This window comes from Grampus griseus (genome assembly GCF_964374135.1).
Source record: "Grampus griseus genome assembly, chromosome: 2".
Taxonomy (NCBI): Eukaryota; Metazoa; Chordata; class Mammalia; order Artiodactyla; family Delphinidae; genus Grampus; species Grampus griseus.
The window spans coordinates 39826938-39847606 of record NC_139018.1 but is presented as its reverse complement, the minus strand read 5'-3'; the positions used below and the strand labels follow the sequence as shown (position 1 = coordinate 39847606).

The following is a 20669-nucleotide window of genomic DNA, read 5'->3' as shown; positions in this document are numbered from 1 at the left end:
AACCAGTTGAGTATTTGCCGTAATCAAGGTTTGAGCTGGGAGCCATGGGAAAGTCACAGAGGAAGGGCTTCCTGCTTTTCAAGTAGTGATTACTTGAATAAAGAGTGCAGGGCAGACCTCCAGCTCTATAACAAGGCAGAATAGTAATGCGTTGAGATGACTGGACAAGGGAAATCTTCGGACTGAGGTAGACTTCAAGTGTAGGCTGAGAGCAGGAAGCCATGGAAAGATTAAAGACTCAAAAGAGACAAAGATTATAGGCGGTGGTTGCACTTTGGCCAGCACCCTTATTTAACTGGTAGAGGCCAAAAAGCTCAGGAAACAAAGGAAAAAAGAAAAAGAATCCAAGTTCTCCCAACTAATTTTTTTTAAGTTAAACCAGAAGGAATTTATTGCTTTTAACTTAAAGAATACTTGTATCAACAAGAATTCTGTACACCTCAGCAAAGATGGGTCCTAGCTTGTGGTAGCTCTTGCAGATTTTCAGGGTGTTAGCAAGACACCCCCTTCATACCATAGCCATCCGATTTTTTTTTTTTTTACATCTTTATTGGAGTATAATCGCTTTACAATGGTGTGTTAGTTTCTGCTTTGTAACAAAGTGAATCAGTTATACATATACATATGTTCCCATATCTCTTCCCTCTTGCGTCTCCCTCCCTCCCACCCTCCCTATCCCACCCCTTGTTGGTGTTCTCAGTGCCCAGGCCAAATGAGGCCAGGAAGAAAGCCCAATGGCTGGTGCTCAGAGGGCATTGACCTGTGGGTCCTTAGTCCCTGACTCCAGAAATCCCAAGAGTTTCTTTTTTGTGGAATTAGCTTGTTCTATAGAACTTAAGGCCCCACTGAAAATGTCCTTTGGCCACTTTTTCATCTGTCTACACCACCCAGTGATTTTTTTCAGGCTTTCAAACTTCAACTCAAATTTTGATTCACAGAAGTTATTGGCTTTTCTGACTAATTCTTAGGTTGAAGGCAGGATGTGGGCTGGTCTTCAATGTGTCTTAAAGGGCCTGAGGACCATGGCCCACCAAGGGAGCCAGTTCTATCCAACCTGTTGCTCCTCACCAAGCTTTTGTTCTATTTGGAAACCACTAGAACTCCACCCACTGGAGCAAAGTGAATCTGGCACAGGTAAGCCAGGCATTCCCATAATGCTCAGTGTTTTTACCAAGGGTGGAGACAGATGATGCAGAGATTAGTCAATCATCCCAATACAAATACTAGTGAACATTTTTGGAAATAAATGGGAAATATTTAACAATTGTGTTATTTATACTTCTATCCCTGAAATAAATTCAATCCAATGCTGCATTATGCGTATGGATTTTTGTTACATGATAGATTCTATTTTGAACTCAGGGAACAGTGAAGAGATGGAAACAAATATATTTAAGTGCTACCCTGCTTTAGACACTATGCTTTATTTTTGCTCATTCACCACATCTAATCAATTCCCCTTTCAGTTCTGACTCTTTGATATTTCTAGGATCCAATCCCTTCTCTGCATTCCCACTGCCACTACCTTAATTTGCAACCTAATCATCTTCCAGTTGGGTATTGTAAAAGCCTCTGTTATGGACTGAATTGTGTCCTCCCCCCAAATTTTTACTTTGAAGTCTTAACACCCAGTACTGCAGAATGTGACTGTATTTGGAGATAGGGCCCTCAAAGGGGCAACTAAGGTAAAATGAGGTCATATCAGTGATCCCTAATCCAATATGACTGGTGTCCCTATAAGAAGAGGAGATGAGAACACGACATGCACAGAGGGAAGACCCCATGAAGACAGAGGGAGATGACAGCTACCTACAAGCCAAGGAAAGAGGCTTCAGAAGAAACCAACCCTACTGGCACTTTGATCTCTAACTTCTAGCCTCCAGAACCATGAGAAAATTAATTTCTGTTGTTTAAGCCACTCAGTCTGTGTTATTTTGTTATGGCAGCCCTAGCAGACCAATATAGCTTTCTATCTGGGTTCCCTCTCAAGTCACTTCTAAAAGTGGAATTATCTATCTCAATCACTAGCCTGACTGTCCCTTGCCTGCTAAAATCCTTCAGTAGCACCTCACCTCTCACTTAGTGTTTTCCACATTAAGTTTTCTGGAACAATAGTTCTATATTGTGTAAGTTGTGTAAGTCTGGGAACTCTGCAAGTTCCCAGCTTGAGGAGTCAGTGTACATTTGCATTGGGTTGGCCAAAAAGTTCGTTCAGGTTTTTCCTTATGCAAACAAAACCCCGAACGAACTTTTTGGCCAACCCAACATGTTAAAGGCTCTGAGAAGTTTTATAGTCAAAAAACCTGGTTAACTTGGTTTCACCTAGTGTTTACCAGATTTATTTGACTATGGAAATTTTTTTCTTGGTATAATACCCATTATATCCACTGCAACTTGTGTTCTATAATACAAACTAGGAAATGCTGCCATATACAATCAATACTTTGGCATGTCATGCAGAATGAGGGCCACCAGATTTATTTATTATTATTTTTTAACATCTTTATTGGAGTATAATTGGTTTACAGTGGTGTGTTAGTTTCTGTTGTATAACAAAGTGAAGTAGCTATATATATACGTATATCCCCATATCTCCTCCCTCTTGCGTCTCCCTCCCTCCCACCCCTCTAGGTGGTCATAAAGCACCGAGCTGATGGGCCACCAGATTTACCAAACAAAAATACAGGATGCCTCGCTGAATTTGAATTTCAGATAAGTCTAAAAAATTATTTGTTGTTTATCTGAAATTCAAATTAACTGGGTGTCTTGTATTTTGTCTGGAAATCCTATACAGAACCCTTTGTGACCTATTATACGGTGCACAGACTGAACCAAAATGAATTTGATAAGAATTTTTTTCTCCATTTAACATACTCGGAAAGGATGAAGCCAAGGTCGATGCTTGGCTTTCAGTTGGATTCCTTCAATTTGCCACCAACCCTTGTTCCCTTAAAGCAGTGTCTTTCCATCCTGGCTGCATATTAGAATAAGTTGAGGAGATTTAAAAAGATACCTACACCCCATCCCAAACCAAGTGACTGAGAATTGGGGGGTTGCTGGGTGGGGAGTTTGAAAGGCAGGGCCAGGAGGAAAGTGAGGCAAATGGGGCCTCCAGGTAGCAAGATTTAAGGTGGCCCTCACTCTCAGGGCTGACCCTGTACTTGCACAACCCCTGCTGGCCTCACCCCGGTCAGACCCTGTTAAAAGAAGTAGGTGCAGGATTGTGGAGAAGAACTTGCAGGGGGGTTCTGAGCTGCCCTGAGTCCCATCTCCACATCTTGTTGCTTTACAAGGAAATGTCAACATTTTTGAGCAACTGGACATGAGCTCCAGCCCATAAGCATGAGTCAGGAGAGGCTTCAGCAGGCCAGGTTTTCCTGAAATGTAAACTTGCAGCTGACTCCAGTTTCCTCTAGAAAGCCACTCCTAAAAGTTACAAAATGCTTGGGTTCCTCATTCTTTTTCCGTCCAGGCTGGTGATGTTTGAGTAGCCGCTAGTCCCTGGCAACTGTTTTGTATTCAAGAATTGTTTTAACTTTCTGAAAATGGAATGAAAGTATACGCTTCATTTTTCTCACCAAGGTTTTACAGATGCTTATCCCCACTCACTCTCCCTCCTCCTCCTTGCTTTTTTGTCAGTGATTTCACACCCCATCCCTGGCAGTCTGGTCACAAAGGCACATGTTAATCCTCACTGGAGGTAGCACTAGGACAGCTCTGGACCTGTCCCTTCCTTCACTGGCCTCTGAGTTCTGTGATGTGTGAGTGCTCTGCCCCTGCCTCATTGTTACTGGCTGATGGGCACATCCTTAACTGCTGATTCCCAGAGGCTCTGAAAGTTTTAAAACACCAGGGAAAGAAACTTTGTAATTTTCCAGTGCTGGGAAAAGATGGGAGTGGTTGATGGGAGCTCCCCACGGAGCCAAAATTAACTTCTTTCTATTGTGATAAGTGAATGATTTTCAGGGATGTTCTTCTTATAATTGGATTCAAAACCTACCTCCTCAGAGGCAAATTTGGAAGAGAAAAATACAAGGGAAAGGGTCAGATAAGGCAAAGTTTGCGACAATTTCCTGGTAATATCAAGATCACGGAATCCTGTGGGTGTATCTCACTTGGGTATTAGCCCTGTCCCTGTAAAGTTCACATAAATGGAATTTTTAAAAAATTAAATCATTGTAACTGCATAGGAAAGATTGCTAAATGAAGGAAGCCCAAAGGGCCATACTATATAAAGTGAATGGTCTTTACATAATGCATACATCCCTCCCACACATATACACTGATTTTTTTTTTTTTTTTTTTTTTTTTTTTTGCGGTACGCGGATCTCTCACCGTTGTGGCCTCTCCCCTTGTGGAGCACAGGTTCCGGACACGCAGGCCCAGTGGCCATGGCTCACCGGCCCAGCTGCTCCATGGCATGTGGGATCCTCCCGGATCGGGGCACGAACCCATGTCCCCTGCATCGGCAGGCGGACTCTCAACCACCGCGCCACCAGGGAAGCCCTACACTGATATTTTTTATAAGCTTGCAATTTCTCGCAAGCTGGATTTTCATGAGGTAGGGGTGCCTGTTACTTATAATGATGACTGGTCTGAGGTCACAGCTGTTCTCTGAACCAACTTTTCATAATGCTCTCTGAGGAGTATGAACAGCTACCAGGGTTCTATGGGAAATTTTAGCTGAGAAAATCATTCCTGTGGGTAAGCTAACCCAGAATCCTCCTGGCCTACCTCCAGACTGATGTGGACTCTGGGGTGCCCAGAAAAATTGTCAATGATTGGACATTGGAAGAGTCGATGGGGGACACGCTGAGGCTAAATGTTGCCAAATGCAACAAGAACAGCAGTGTGGTGTAATGGATAGAATCATAAGCTCTGTGGCCAGACTGCTCTGCCTCTGCCCCTGTCCTCTAGCTGGGTGACTGCCTGAACCTCAGTATACTCATCTGTAGAATGGGGTGATATCATGGTACCTACCTCAAGGGAGCACCTAGCAGACAGTAAGTGCTCATAAAGTATTAGCTATTTTTAAACCGCCTGGTTTAGCTCTAGTCAGATAGGAGAGAAAAAAATCGAAAGACCAAAGATGCTTATGGCTACTGGGTGCTGGTCTATGCCAGGTACATGCTTTTATTTAATCTATGTGTCTCTCACTCATGAAGGCACTAATGTTATCCCTACTTCTCAATGAAAACTAAAGTTCAGAGAGGCTAAGCAATTTTCCTAATGTCACACAGCAGATAAGGGGCAAAGCAGATATCTGAGGCCAGTGTTATGGCTCTTTGCATCTGTCTCAGGCCTGAGGAGACCAAAGCCTGAAAGTGACTTCAAAGATGATGGCTTAGGGCTTGGAGGGTTTTGGGATTTAAAAGTAAAACTAGTTCAGGAAGTTACATCAAGGAAAGAAGGAAGGGAAATTCTTTTATTTATTTCACAAAGATTTATGAGAATCTACAGTGTGCTGGCACTCCAGTTACAGAGGTGACTAAGGCCTCACCCCTGACCTTAATGCCCAGTGGGGGAGACAGTCAACGTAAAACTACAAAAAACACCAGCCAGTGTTAGGATTTAGGTGTGAAGAATGTGCTATTGGATCCCTAAGTGAAAAATGACCAACTTTATCTGAGGAAGGTTTCAAAGGGAGGTGACGGCTTTACAATTATTATCTTATTCACTCCCCCTCGTACTTGGGCAGGTGGGCAATATTATTACCCTGGGGCAGGGACAGCTAGTTACCAGGATCTAAAGCCCCTTCGTACTTATGAAGAGAACCCTGACTGCCTTGGGTAGGCAATATGGCCAGCTCCAAGTCTACTTTTTCCAGACTCCTTTGCAGGCAACTCTGGCCCATTAAATGGAAGCAGAGGTCATTGGGTTAGACCTCCAAAAAGGCTTCTTAAAGAGGGTAAGGGCTGCTTACATGGGCTTTTTCTTGCTCTTTTCCCCTGCTTCCTGCCTAGAGTACAGATTTGATGGCTAAGGCTCCAACACTAACTTGTGATCTTGAGAAAGGAGACCTCAAGCTAAAGGTGGCAGGGCAGGAGGACAGAAGGAGCCCAAGTCCCTGATGACAATGACTTGCCGTCCCAGCCTCAGACTGTCTCCCTCCAGACTTGTTTGTTTAAAGGAAGGCAAAACAAACTTTTATCTTATTTAAGCCTGTGTTGTTTTTGGTCATTGTTATTAGCATCTGACCCAGTGCCCAACTGGCATGAGGCCCTGGGGCTATTAGGTGGTGGTGCCGGGATCTGAACTCAAGCAGCCTGACTCTCCAACCCACATTCTTATCCACTGTTGGGGCAAGCCTGTGGGCCTAGGGCAACCCAATAGCCTAGAGAGTTTCCTTGAAATTTTAATCCCTTTTGTCAACTATTCGGCCCTGGCATCAAGTACCTGTTCTGTATCTAAGCAGCACTGAATAATGTATGTTAAACGAGTACAGCAAATAACTGCCCCTCGACCATTTCCCCAAGGAAAATGTTTTTCTGAGGGGTTGTAGAATGATCCTTGCTTCTCCCAGGCCAGCATCCGTATGAAGCTTGTGAGAAATCTGAAGTGCTTTGACATGTTGAAAGAAGGGGAATGATAAACTAGAAATGGTAGATAATGAAAACTTAAAGATATAGACAAGCCTCATTTAGTTAAGTAGGATTCTTTTCATGGTGAAGCAAAATTGTATAATTTTTTGTAGGAAACACTAAAAGTATAATGAAATGGGCTGAAAGCAAGAGTTGCTATCCCAAGTGCTTTTTAAATTTATTTTTTACTGATTACAAAAATATCAAATATGACTTTGTATAACTCCTTCTATGCATAAAAACACACTAAATATATATTTTATATATGAGCTTATGGTGTATATACTATTTTGCAACATTTACTTTTTTCACTTAACATATTTTGGCCATTTCCCCATGTCTTGCCTTTAAATTAACTTGGCTCTGTTTAAAGCAGCGGAGTATCCTTTACCCCAATGCCCTCTTTTAAAAAAAAACGTGTTTGGCTGTATCTCTGACCTTGCACTGTAAAGTGTCATCAGGTGTTTATAAGAGGCGGTTGATGAGAAGGGCATCAGAGATTAACTCGCCCCCAGCTGGAGTCAGCTGGGCTCTGGAGTAGTCAGGCTGAAAAGTGTCTGGCTCTAGAAAGAAAAATATTCTGGATCAATGTTTTGTGGGTAGAAACTGCTGAGGCTCCGAGTCACAGCAAACAACTTAGGCCTGTCAGGATGGTCGATAAGCTTCTAGGATCCCTGATGAAAGCTCCCTCTGACCCCTTCCTGGCATCTGCAGGTCTGGGGATGGGATGGGGGAGACTGACTAAGAAGCAGGTATCATCTGCAGCCCCACAGAGAATCGGTTCTTTGACTGGCCTTCTCCTGGAGCATTGAGAGACTGTGGGGTGCTGGGCACTTACCGTTTTGGACTCAGGTATTAGAGAGAAAATGGTCCAAAAAGGAAGCCAGCAGGTGTGGCCTCTACCCTGGGCGAGTTTAAGCTCTAGATGGGGAGATGAATGCTATGAATCTCACTCCCACCACCACCCCTAAATCAAACATACTCACTGTCCACAGGATTATCCCAAACCCACCCATCAGCCCACTCCGCTACTGTAACCTGAGCTTCTCAGTTGAGCCCGAGAAGACAGGTGCGGGGGGCGGGGCGGGGGAAGCGAGTTAATCAGCAAGCAGGGCTTTGAAAGAGGAAAGGAGACCCAGAAGTCAGAGCCCCTGGCGGCTCAGATGCACATACCTGTGGCAGAGGTGTAGGCTGTGGCTGTGAGGTGGAGTGTGGAGAGGTGAAGGAGATCCACAAGGAGATTAATTCAGGCAGGAAGGAGAGCTCAAGGTGGAAGATAAGAAGCTTGGGGAATGGGCAGGGAAAAGAGCGGAGGTGTGAGAGACTTTTGAACCTCCACTGAGGAGATTGACTTGGATAGATGGGCAACAGGGAGCAGCTGTGCCTTGGGACGAGGCATCCTTGAAGAAAGCCAGGCAGGCCACAGCTGCACCTGCTGGGCCCATTCACTCCCTACACCTGGAAGGAAGCAGCTCCACGAGGAACCTCACCAGCCCCTCTCTTGTGCAGGCTGGGTAATAGGCGCCCACGCTTCAGCCAGTGTAATTATTTCATTGGCAGAGTGGTTCAGGATGTTCTAGCTGTCCAGCTGGCCCAACTAGTATTTCTCGCTCCAAGATGGCAAAACAGCTGGGCCTGCCTTCCAGTCCACAGTGTCAGTGCCCTCCAGGCAGAGACCCCCAGGATCACTGGAGTTGAACAATGTTGGGTCCACAGATTAGTTGCAGTGAGGGAGGGCACATGCCAGGGGAGCCATGGGGCATCTCAATAAGAGGATATGACAAAGACCTTACAGGAGCCACATGGAGGCAACTAGAGATTATCATACTAAGTGAAGGAAGTCAGAAAGAGAAAGACAAATACCATATGATATCACTTATATGTGGAATCTAAAATATGACGCAAATGAACCTGTCTATGAAACAGAAACAGAATCACGGACATAGAGAACAGACTGGTGGTTGCCAAGGGGGAAGGGGTTGCGGGAAAGATGGAGTGGGAGGTTGGGATTAGCAGATGTAAGCTTTTATATAGAGAATGGATAAACAACAAGGTCCTACTGTATGGCACAGGGAACTATATTCAATATCCTCTGATAAACCATAATGGAAAAGAATATTTTAAAAAAGAATGTATATATATATATGTATAACTGAATCACTTTGCGGTATAGCAGTAATTAACACAACATTGTAAATCAACTATACTTCAATAAAAAATATTGATTGAAAAAAAGGATTTAGGCTCAGGTTTGGTGATTTGGGGGAGGGTTCAAAGCAGGGCGACTTGCTCTGGAATGGGTGTTATCAAGAAGCAGGGGTAATTCCATGATGGGGTATCTAAATCATTCTTACCTAGAAGGCAAGGAGGAATGAGACAAGCCTCAGGCTATAAATAGTAAAGAAACAGCAGTCACTCAAACTAGCCAGGAAAGGGACATCTTTGGTCATTTTTGTGGTTTAGACAGTGTTCTTATTTTTGTCTGGGTTCAGGTGTGATTATGAAGTAATCCTATTTTTGTTTTGCTCCCTCATGGTCACAGAGCGGCCTTGTCTGATGTCCTATGGAAACATTTATGTTTAGTAGGAGAACACCATGACCCCACTGTGGGTACCAGGTTGGGTCCTGGCTCTTGGGATTGCTTTCTCTTTCTCAGTAAGAAACAAGGCCCATGTCTAAAGGCAGCCAGGAACCCTGGACAGAAAAGAATCTGAGGGCTCGCAATGCTCATGTCTAAGCAGAAGCTCCTCCTGGAGGGCTGGAGGAGAGCCCTGGGAAGCCAGATGTTCATGTTGTAAGGCTGCCCCTAGCCCACTCATTCAGCCGTCAACAAACATTTACTGAACAGCTAATATACTTGGGCACTTGAGACAGAGCTGTGAGCCAGAGAGTCCTCCTGGAGTGTCCACGTTAGTGAGAAGCCCACACAATGTGAGTGAACAATAAAGAAGATAGTCTCGGGTAGTGATGGGTGTTATAAAGAAAGTAAAGGTAGTTGATGGAGTAGAGAATGACTGGGGGAGGGGGTACCATTTTGGAGAGGTGGTCAGTTACACCCTCTCTGAGGAGATGATGAGAAGGTACCATGTGAAATTCTGGGGTGAGAGTATTTTGAGCAGATCAAACAGGAAGTGCCAAGGCTTCTAGAAACAGGAGGAAGGTGCATGTCTCTGCGGTGTGGCGAGTGAGCGTGAGATGGGCCAAGACGAGGTCAGGGAGGTAGGCTGGGTCAGGGAGTCTGGGTTTTCTTCCCCGTGTCCTGGAGGCGATTAGAAGATCTCCTCTGAGACAGCAGAGGTGTGCAGCTTATTGACGTCTCTCTGCACACCAAGGTCTGTCTTACCTACTGCAGCCCTTCCCTCCAGGCCTGGGGTTTAGGATACACCAGAAATAGCCTGATCTTCTCCTTACCTGCTAAGGCCAATCATTGTTTAGAAGCGTGTGTTAGTTTCCTATTGCTGCTGCACAAAAGCCACAACTTAGTAGCTTAAAACAGCACATTTTTATTACAGTTGTGGAGGTCAGAAATCCTAAAATCAAGATGTTAGCAGGGCTGTGTTCCTTTTGAGGCAGAATCTGTTTCTTCTGGATGTACCTGTTTCTTTTAGAGGCCACCTGCATTCCTTGGCTTGTGGCCCTTCTTCTAGCTTCAAAGCTGACAGCATAGCACCTTCAAATCTCTCTCTCTGTGACCACTACTTCTACCATCGCAGCTCATTCTCTGACTCTGTTCCTCCTTCTCTTATAAGGACCCTTGTGATTATATTGGGCCCAGCCAGATCATTCAGGATAATCTCCCTATCTCAAGGTGCTTTAGTTAATCACATCTGCAATTGAAAAATTACGTTTTGCTATGTAAGGCAACATACTCACAGGTGTGAGAGATTAGGACTTAACACATCTTTGGAGAGCCATTCTGTCTATCACAGGTAGTCACCTAGACAGCAGAGAATGAAATCTGGCCCAAGCCATTCTACTAGTTGGATGTGTCATTAAACTACTGTGGGTCTGTTTACTTGCTGTAAAAATAGGATGAATACTTGCCGCATCTACTTCAAGAAGTTGTTGTGAGTATCACGTGAATTAAGGTAGCATATTCGAAAAAATAAGAAATGCCATAAAATATAAAGGGTGATTATGAAGTATTACCAAGCCTATGAAACATGGGTACAAAAGCAATGTTATATCTTAATATAAAACACTGGAATTAAAAGAGCTGTGTTTGAGTTCTGCTCTCCAAAATACTTGCTGTTACCTTGAACAAGTCACTTAATATCTTTGGGTTTTATTGTGTATAAAATTTGGAAAATGCTATATTCTCATTAATATTATTGTAGAGTTTAAATTAAGTAACATTGGCAGTGGCTCTTTGTGAAATGCTACACAAATGGTGTTTGTTAAATATTCCACAGGCAGCCACCCAAATACTTCTTCCTCGATGCATGATGAATCCAGGTAACAGGGACGTACCTGTCAGACCGATGCCAACAGGTTTTGAATCTCCACTGTATGAAGTGAAAGAGAAATGAAGAGGAGGTAGTAAATAAGGGCCTCTCTCTTCCCTCTCCCTTCAGCTACTGAGGGGCCCGAAGGCAGCAGGAAGAAACTATGGCATCTAAAATGGTTATTCAGGAAAATGCAAAGTATGCCTATTGAGAATATAGAATCTTCCTGCAATGAACAGGTTTAGGTTGAGGCCGACTTTCTCTGGAAGAATCATCTCTGGTCATGTTTTAGACATTAAAATAAGTTACTCAAGAGCTGCCTTATTCATTCAGCACCTATTACCTAACCATGAGCATAGCACTTGTGGGCTATGTGAGCATAGGTGGGTCTATAGCACCCTATAGCTATAGCACATAACTATAGACCCACAAATATTTATTCAGCACACCATTTCTGAGCACTGAACTACGCGCAAAACACTTTCCTTGGTGCTGGGGACAGAGTGGGAGGTGAAGACAGAAAACCTCCCTGCCCTCGTGGAGCTTGTAAGTTAAGGAAATGAACATTAATCAAACACTTCCACAAACGAATGTAAAAGTACAACCAAAACTCCTCCAAGGCAAGGTTCATGGTGCCAGGGGAGCTTACCATGAGGGTCCTAACTTGGCCTCCAAAAGGTAACAGTTGAGCTGAGATCGGAAGGCTGAGCAAGTGTGTTTAGAGGAAAACGAAGGGAAGAGTTTCCCAGGCTGAGGGAACAGTGTGTACCAAGGCAAAGAGGAAGCATGGGATGAGGAAGCATGAAGACCTAAGAGAAGGCCAGCATGGCTGGACTCCGCGAGTGAAAGGTACAGTGGTCAGCATAGAGAGCTGGGCAGGGTAGCTCCAGCCACAAGGGTCATTATGTGGGCACACATGGTGACTGACAAAGTCAGGACACAGTGTTTTACCAAGTTCCAGGTTTTGTTTTTATTTTAATGTTCCCAGGAGTATCCTATCATTGCATTTCCATAACCTGAAAAATCCTTTAAATGTGTAATAATAAATTACATAATTCTCACTAGGATAAGAGAGGCATATTAAGTCACCTTGTGTAGGTACATGAAGGATACCCTGCAAACTGGCTCCAAGACAGGATGCAAAGACCAGACCAGATACTATGGAAGCTCACTGTTAACAACTCTTGTCTCACTCTTGTGCTTTCCCACGCACCTCACACAATGATTACTCTTGACTCCCACAAAAGCATTTTAACAGTGGGGAAGATGTCCAATGACTTGATTTACATCCCATAGGTACAGAGGGGACACTTGAACCCACATTCACTGCTTCTAGATTGAAACGGTTTTTCCCACAGACCACCCACTGAGTCACCTACAAACTCTCTCTGACCTTCTTAACGTCACAGAACTCTAGAATTTTCCAAGTTGCAGTGAAACTTGACCATCAACCAACCTGTTGAATTCTCTCATTTGGAAATTGCAGGAAGTTTGAAAAACATGAGAAGGCATAATATTTCAGAAAAAGACTGAAAGTGGTACATTCCACTAAAGGAAGAGGGAAGTCATTACCTGGTTCTGTCTAGTGACTCACTGTTGGCTCCCTGGCACACACCATGCAACAGAAAGACTCTGCTCCCATCACTAGGGTAGCTGTGACCTTAGAAGGCCCATCACTTTCCTCGGGTACCTTCTGTTTTCTCACTATAAAATAAAAACATAAAGTGACTACAGCTGATGATAACAAATCATCTTACATCATAACCCAGCACACACACACACACACACACACACACACACACACACACACACACACACAACTGAAACAAAAGTTCCAAGAATCTGTACTTAGCCTTGCTATTGGGTTGGCCAAAAACGTTCATTTGGGTTTATTCTGTAACATTGAAAAACCCGAACAAACTTTTTGTCCAACCCAATAGAACAATATAAGCTTTTCTATTCTACTTTTTCAAAAAAAAAAGGTCTTTGCAATACCCTAAATTGATGTTACTACCCACTAGAATTTGAAATCCTCGGGTTGACAAACTCTGGACTGGATACCCTCTGAGGCACCTTCCGGCCCTAGTTTCCTGACATTCCTCAGGGCTGCCCAGAGCCTCTGTGAGGTTTCTTCCTAGCAAGGTAAGTGGCTAGCTCTCCCTGGACCTGGCAGCTCCACTGGTGACTTGGAGTTCTTCGGCCTCACCAAGGGGCATTGGCCTTGTGGCAGTTTATCCCTGCATGGATAAACTAACACGGAACATGGCCTTTGGGTCACAGACAGCTGAGATCTGGTGGAGCAAGATCTATATTCAAACTGCTGAGCTAGAGAACTTGGCCAGTCTCTGCCATCTCCCAGCCCAGATGCCGACACACCACACGCACCGCATACACGTACCACGCACCTTACCCACGCACATACACCACACAGTTGTCCACACGCACTCACCATACACACCACACATGCACACAGACCCCCCACACACTTTATACATGTATGCATACCTTGTGTACACACACACACTCACCATATACTGCATACATCCCACACAACACGCACGTGCACATACGGACCACACACACACTGACACTTCAACAATGACACCACTGAAGCACTTTGTTTTTACAAACGGTACTCTTTTTAAAAAATCAAATAATATTATATGGTGTTTCAATTATAATTTCTTTCAACTTTAATTACATTTTCACTTTAGGAGTGCTCATTTTTAATGTTCTATTGTTAATTCTTCTACTAGTTTGTAATCACTTAACACTATATTCATGTTTATATCTCTAACAACTTCCACATTTCCTTCATGTTTTGAAAGAGGCTTATCAATGTGTGCTTTTGAAAAGTACTGAACATGTTGTTTCACTGATGGTTTAAATGTTACGAATTCTGAATATTTTAAACCATAATAACAGTATCAGTATCGCAAAATCCTGGTATCACCATTTTGCCTTGGAATTGCCATCACCCACAAGGAGCTGGAGAGAGTACTGGTTCTCATGCCCCCGTGACGATTCTGAAGCTGCTTTCAGCGCCTCGCCCAGTGCTGGCATCTGGAAAGCTCTTAGGAAAGGTCTGGTGAGAGAGTGGCTGAAAAGGAGAAAGCGGGGGAGGCAGGGGGAAGAGGAAAAGAGAAAAAGAAAAAAGAAGAGAGAGAAAGGTAAAAGAAGAAGGGGAGGGAGTGAGCCGTGAGTGGGGCAGCTAAAGAGAGTGAATGAGATAGACAGAAAGGAAAACGGTATATTGCGTCTGCCTTAGATTTCTTTCCTTATGGAAAATGGAAATCAAAGACCATTTCCATGACGTATCTCGTTCAAAATATTATTTCTGGAACCCACCTGGTGAAGTGGCAATTTTGTAGGATGTTCATGGAAAATTCAGCTTTCCATCTGCTAGAGGAAGCAAATCTTGCTGAGACATTTGACAGACACACAGTTGTTTAGTCTTGGACATGCACTTTGCCATGGTAACAAAAGCCATGTCACGGAAATACATGCATCACCCATTTAAATGGTTTTCTTTTCATCTCTACAGATCATAAGTGAATTTTGGAAGGAAGGATAGGGTTTTATTGTTTCTCCTAACGATAAAAATTTTTAAATGCTCATTATTTTTGAATGATCAGAAGATACAGATAAGTATAAACAAGAAAATAAAGATTACCTATTAGTCAAAACATCCGGAGACGATAGTTATTAACATTTGGTGTTCCAAATTTTATTTTTAATACACAAAATATAGCTATATATGATCATATATATACTCCGTTACATAATCTTTTGTCTCACTTAATATGTTGAGGACATCTCTGTCCATTTTTTTTACGTTATTACACAGCTTTCTGTTCCCCTATGGACAAATATTTAGGTTTGCCAATCTTTGGTTATTTTAAATGACACACTAAAAAACATTCTTATGCAGGCATTTTTGTGCATTTATCCAGTTATTTCCTTAGGATATATTCTTAGGTGTAAGCATTTAAATGTCAATATGCACATTTTAAAATGCTATATCAATTTGCCAAATTGCCCTCCAGAAACTTTGAACCAATTTATATTCCCTTTAAAGTGTATGAAAATACCGGTTATCTCACACCCTCATCAACACTAGTTATTATCATTCTTTTCAAACTTTTCCAGTTTTATAGGTTAAAAGGCACTTTCATTTTTATTTTAATTGGCATTTCGTTTATTACTAGTGAGGTAAAATAATTTTCACAGTCTTTTGGCTATTTGCATTTCTCCTTTTTTGTGTAACTTGCCTGACCATGTTTCAGCTGTAGTTTTCTAATGCATTTTTTGTCTTTTCCTTAATTTCTGAGTTCTTCATAACTCAAAAACATTAACCCTTTCCTGCCATATATGTTGTGAATTCTTTTTTTCAGTTTTTCATAACTTTGAATATGTAATTAAGACATACAGAGGTTTTGTTTTGTTTTAAGGAACCAATATACCTATAATTCTCTTGTTGTTTCTTACTTTTGACTCATGGTTAGAAGAGTATCCCTCATTCCAAGATTATATATACTTTTTTAACCTGTGTTTTTTCTGTCCTCTTTTGTTTTTTACATTTATATTTTTAAGTCACCTGGGATTGATTTGATTTGTAGCATGAGGCAGGGATCTAGATTTTTTTCCTAACTTGCTAATGAGTTGTTTCATTAACGCTCGGACTAAAGAGTCCATATTTTTCCTATTGATTTGAAATATCTTGTTTACCATACTCTAAATTCTTACAGACACCTGAGCTCTTCCGTTACTTGCTTTTTCTAGTCTTCTTAAGCCCTAAATCCACGTATGTTAAGTCTTTTAGAACTATCTATCACTTTAACTATCTAGATTGAAAGTTCTTATTCCACAGACTCCGTAAGGTGGTTGAATAATGGATGCTACTTTTAATAGAAAGAACAAGGTCTATTTCCGTCCTTAGGAGCTATGGGAAAGGAGAGAGTTTTCCTCCTAGGTCATAGAGTTTCAAAATGGAAAGACATAGACTGTCTGTTCCAAAGCCATAATTTTACAGGTGAGTGCTAGAAATATTAATTGACTTGTTTATGGTTAACATAGCTAGCAGTGCCAGGTTGAGACTAGAACAAAAGCATATTCCCCTAAAACCATGCTGGAGGAAGATGGATGGAGCGAGGGTCTATCAAGGACAGGAAAAGCAGAATCAATAAAAGGATGAGCCTTTCTTTTCTACATCTCCAGGAACTTGGAGGGAAATGGGAGGTTTCTGGAGCACCACCTTGAGAAGGGAGTTAAAGGTATAGGAGCCCCTGCCGTTACCTGACTGAGTCGTTAGAAAATTCAGCATAGAAAGGGGACATCACAGACGCACCAGAGTGAGCACACAAGCACACATGCGCAGTCAATAGGAGCAGCTTACCCAGCTTTGAGCTTTCAAACAGAAGTTTCAGGCATTTCTCAAGAGCGCCACTCTCACCATGGTTGACTCTGTGAAGGTCATTTAGGTCAGACGCCAGCAAAAGCCAGCAGCAGAGAGGCAGGAAATGTATGGGGCTCTGTGAGCACAGCAAAGGAGAAAAGCTTTTTGTAGCCAAGGCATGGGAGGAAACACTGATAACGTGAGGAGGGCTGTGTGTATGTTGTGTTTTCTTTTCTCTGTCGAGAAAACTCTCAAACTGTGCTCTTTCTTTCATTTTATTATTGGAGTATAATTGAGTTACAATATTAGTTTCAGATGTACGACATAGTGATTTGATATTTTTACAGATTATATTCCATGTAAAGTTGTTATAAAATATTGGCTATACTCCCTGTGCTGTACATTACATCCTTGTAACTTATTTTATACTTAGTAGTTTAATCCCCTTCTGCTATCCTGCCCTTCCCCCACCTCTCTCCCCTCCTGTAACCACTTAGTTTGTTGAACTGTGTTCTATAAAAGCCATCCAGGTCCCCTCCTACCTCCCATCTGGTGAAAATCCGTTCTCTAGCAAACCACCTTCTATCTGACATCAATGAAGTTTTAAAAATATGTTTAGTTAAAAAAAAAAAAAGAGTTTAGTTTTTAAAAGATGTTCTCTACTTTAATTTTTATTAGGAAAATATAGCCATATGATTTAAAATGCAAGAGGCACAAAAGGATATATAGTGAGAAATCTCCCTCCCACCTGTGGTCTTCAGCTACCCAGCTCCCTGTCTAGGGAAAACTAAGTTCTAGTTTCTTATATACACTTCGGGAGTTGTTTTCAACATATTCAAATACGTAAGTACACAGATATATTATTCTGTGAGAATTTTTACACAAAGGGTAGCATCCTACACATACTGTTTTGCACCTTGACAATTTCACTTAATTCATCCTGGGGCTGTTTGGTTCTGTACATTAAAAGCTACCTCATTCCTTGTCATAGCCGCATTTCATTACACTCTATTGTATAAATAGAAAGATATTTATTTTCCAGATTTTGCCATCACACACAATGCTGCAGTTAGTATATTATTATTATTGTGTGTGTGTGTGTGTGTGTGTGTGTGTGTGTGTGTGTGTGTGTGGCTCGCTGGCTCTAGAGCACAGGCTCTACAGCTGTGGCCCATGGGCCTAGCTGCTCTGAGGCATGTGGGACCCTCCCAGACCAGGGATCACATCTATGTCCCCTGCATTGGCAGGCAGACTCTCAACCACTGTGCCACCAGGGAAGTCCCTATTATTTTACACATCAACAATTTATATCAAGAATAAAGTCCTAGAAGGGGAAATATGAGATACAAGGAGATGAGCATTTATAATTTTGACAAAAATTGCTAAATTTCCCCCTTTAGAGACTGTACCAATTTAAAGCCCTCCCAGTAATGTTGAAAGTGCCTGTTTTCTCACATCTTTGCTATATATAGTGTTACCAACTTTAACCTTTGTTACTATGATAACTGAACACTGGTGTCTCAGTATAGCTTTAATTTGTATTTCTCTTATTATGAATGAGATTGAGAATCTTTTTGTATATTGGAGGGCAATTTGTATTTCTGTCCTATAAACTATTTATACCATTAGTCTTTTTTGTCTAGTATGTTACTGATCTTCTTCTTATTTTTTTTTTTTGATTTGTAAGAGCTTTTTATACAGTAGAGCAACTAGTGATTCATCTGTGATTTTATTTGCACGTATTTTCCCCAGTTTGTTACTTGTCCTTTGACTAAACTATTGGCATTTAGAAATCCTTTTATTTTATGGGTTCTGTGTTTTCTGTCAGGCTTTCCCAGTCTAAGATTGTTAAAAAAATACCTTATAGCTTCTTTTTACAAATTTATGGTTTATTTTTTACTGTTAAATATTTGATCTATCTGAAATTTATCCTGGTCTGAAGTTCTGGTTTGGATACATTTTTTCCCAGATGTCTAACCAGTTATTCCAACACTATTTATTAAACAGGTTTATTCCAACACTATTTATTAAATAATTTTTATTTTTTCTACTAATTTGAAATACTATCTTTATAATATCTGTATTTTCAAGGTATTCACATGTTATAATTTATCATAAAACTTTTCCCTTGTAACAACTCTCCTCAAAATCTTTATAAATCTTATAATGATTTTATATCAGTCTCTTACAATCACTGGAAAAATCACATTTTCATAATTTTCTTCCCTTTATTTTCTCTCTCTTTTTGCTTTAAAATATTACACTTTATTATGATAAAAGTCCCCAGTGGACCAGGAGTAGAGGAGAACTTCCCCAACTTGATAAAGAATATCTACAAAAACCTACAATTAACATCATACTTATGATGAAAAACTAAAAAATTTCCAACCAAGATCAGGAAAAAGGCAAGGATGTCCCCTCTCACCACTCCTTTTCAGCACCGTACTGGAAGTCCTAGCTAATGCAGGAAGATGAGGAAAGGGAACAAAAGGTATCCAGATTGGGAAGGAAGAACTAACATTGTCTTTGTTCACAGATGCCATGAACATCTATGTAGAAAATCTGAAAGAATCAACAACCACAACAACAATAAAAAAAACCTCCTGGAACTAGTAAGTCATTATAGCAAGGTTGCAGAATATAAGGTTAATATACAAAAGTCAATTGCCTTCCTATATACCAGCAATGAACAAGTGGAATTTGATATTTAAAACAGAATGCCACTTACATTAATACCTCCAAAATTAAATATATAGGTATAATTCTAATATGTGCAAGAACTTTATGAGGAAAGCTACAAAACTCTGATGAATGAAATCAAAGAACTAAATAAATGGAGAGATATTCCATGTTCACAAATAGGAAGACTCAAATATTGTCAAGATGTCAGGTCTTCTCACTTGATCTGTAGATTTAACACAATTCCAATAAAAATCTCAGCAAGTTATTTTGTAGATATTGACAAACTGGAAAAGTTTATATGGAAAGGCAAAAGACTCAGAATAGCCAACACAATATTAAAGGAGAAGAACAAAATTAGAGGACTGGCATTACCTGACTTCAAGACTTACTATAAAGCTATAGTAGTCAAAACAGTATGGCACTGAGGAAAGAATAGACAGCCTAGAAATAGGCCCACATAAATCTAGTCAACTGCTCTTTGACAAAGGCAATACAATGGGGCAAAAATATTCTTTTCAGTGATAGTGTTGGAACAACTGGACATCCACATACAAAAAAAAAAAAGATTCTAAACACAGATCTTATGCCCTTCACAAAAATTAATTCAAAACATATCATAGACCCCAATGTAAAATGCAAAACTAGAAGATAACATAGGCGAAAACCTAGATGACCTTGAGTATGACAATGATTTTTAGGTATAACACCAAAGCCATAATCCATGAAAGGAATAACTGATAATTTAGACTTCACTAAAATTAAAAACTGCTGCAAAAGATGTCAAGAGAATGAGAAAACAAGCCACAGAAAGGAGAAAATATTTGCAAAAGACACATCTAATGAAGGACTGTTATTCAAAGTATACAAACAATAAAGAAACAACCTAATTTTTAAAATGGGCTAAAGACCTTAACAGATTCCTCACCAAGGAAGATACACAGATAGCAAATAAGTATATGAAAAGGTACTCCACATCATATGTCATCAAGGAGATGCAAATTAAAACAATAATGAGATATCACTTCACTCCTATTAGAATAGCCAAAATTCAGAACACTGACAACACCAAGTGCTGGCAAGGATGTGGAGCGACAGGAACTCTCATACATTTCTGGTGGGAATGCAAAATGGTACAGCCACTTTGGCAATCAGTTTGGTAGTTTCTTACAAAGCTAAACATACTTTTACTATATGATCCAGCAATTTCTCACATTGGCATTTACCCAAAGGTGTTGAAAATTTACATCCACACAAACACCTGCACACAGATGTTTATAGCAGCTTTATTCATAATTGCCGAAACTTGGAAGCCACCAAGATGTCCTTTAGTAGGTCAATGGGTAAATAAACAATGGTACATCTAGACAATGAAATGTTATTCAGTGCTAAGAAGAAATGAGCTGTCAAGGTGTGAAAAGACATGGCAGAATCTCAAGTGGGTATTACTAAGTGAAAGAAGCTAATTTGAAAAGGCTACATATTGTATAATTCCAGCTGTATGGCATTCTGGACAAGCAAAACTATGGAGATAGTAAAAATATCACTGTTTGCTGGGTGCTGTGGGGA

General features: G+C 41.1%; 1 long non-coding RNA gene across 1 annotated transcript in view; it reads right to left on the bottom strand.

The window, feature by feature from the left end:
• LOC309818188 overlaps window positions 1–12719 on the bottom strand; it is a 34547-nt gene extending 21828 nt beyond the window's left edge. Inside the window, exon 1 of the long non-coding RNA XR_014296315.1 lies at window positions 12599–12719. This is a non-coding gene — a long non-coding RNA (uncharacterized lncRNA). The remainder of the gene's footprint in view (window positions 1–12598) is intronic.
• Window positions 12720–20669: the final 7950 nt, after the last annotated feature.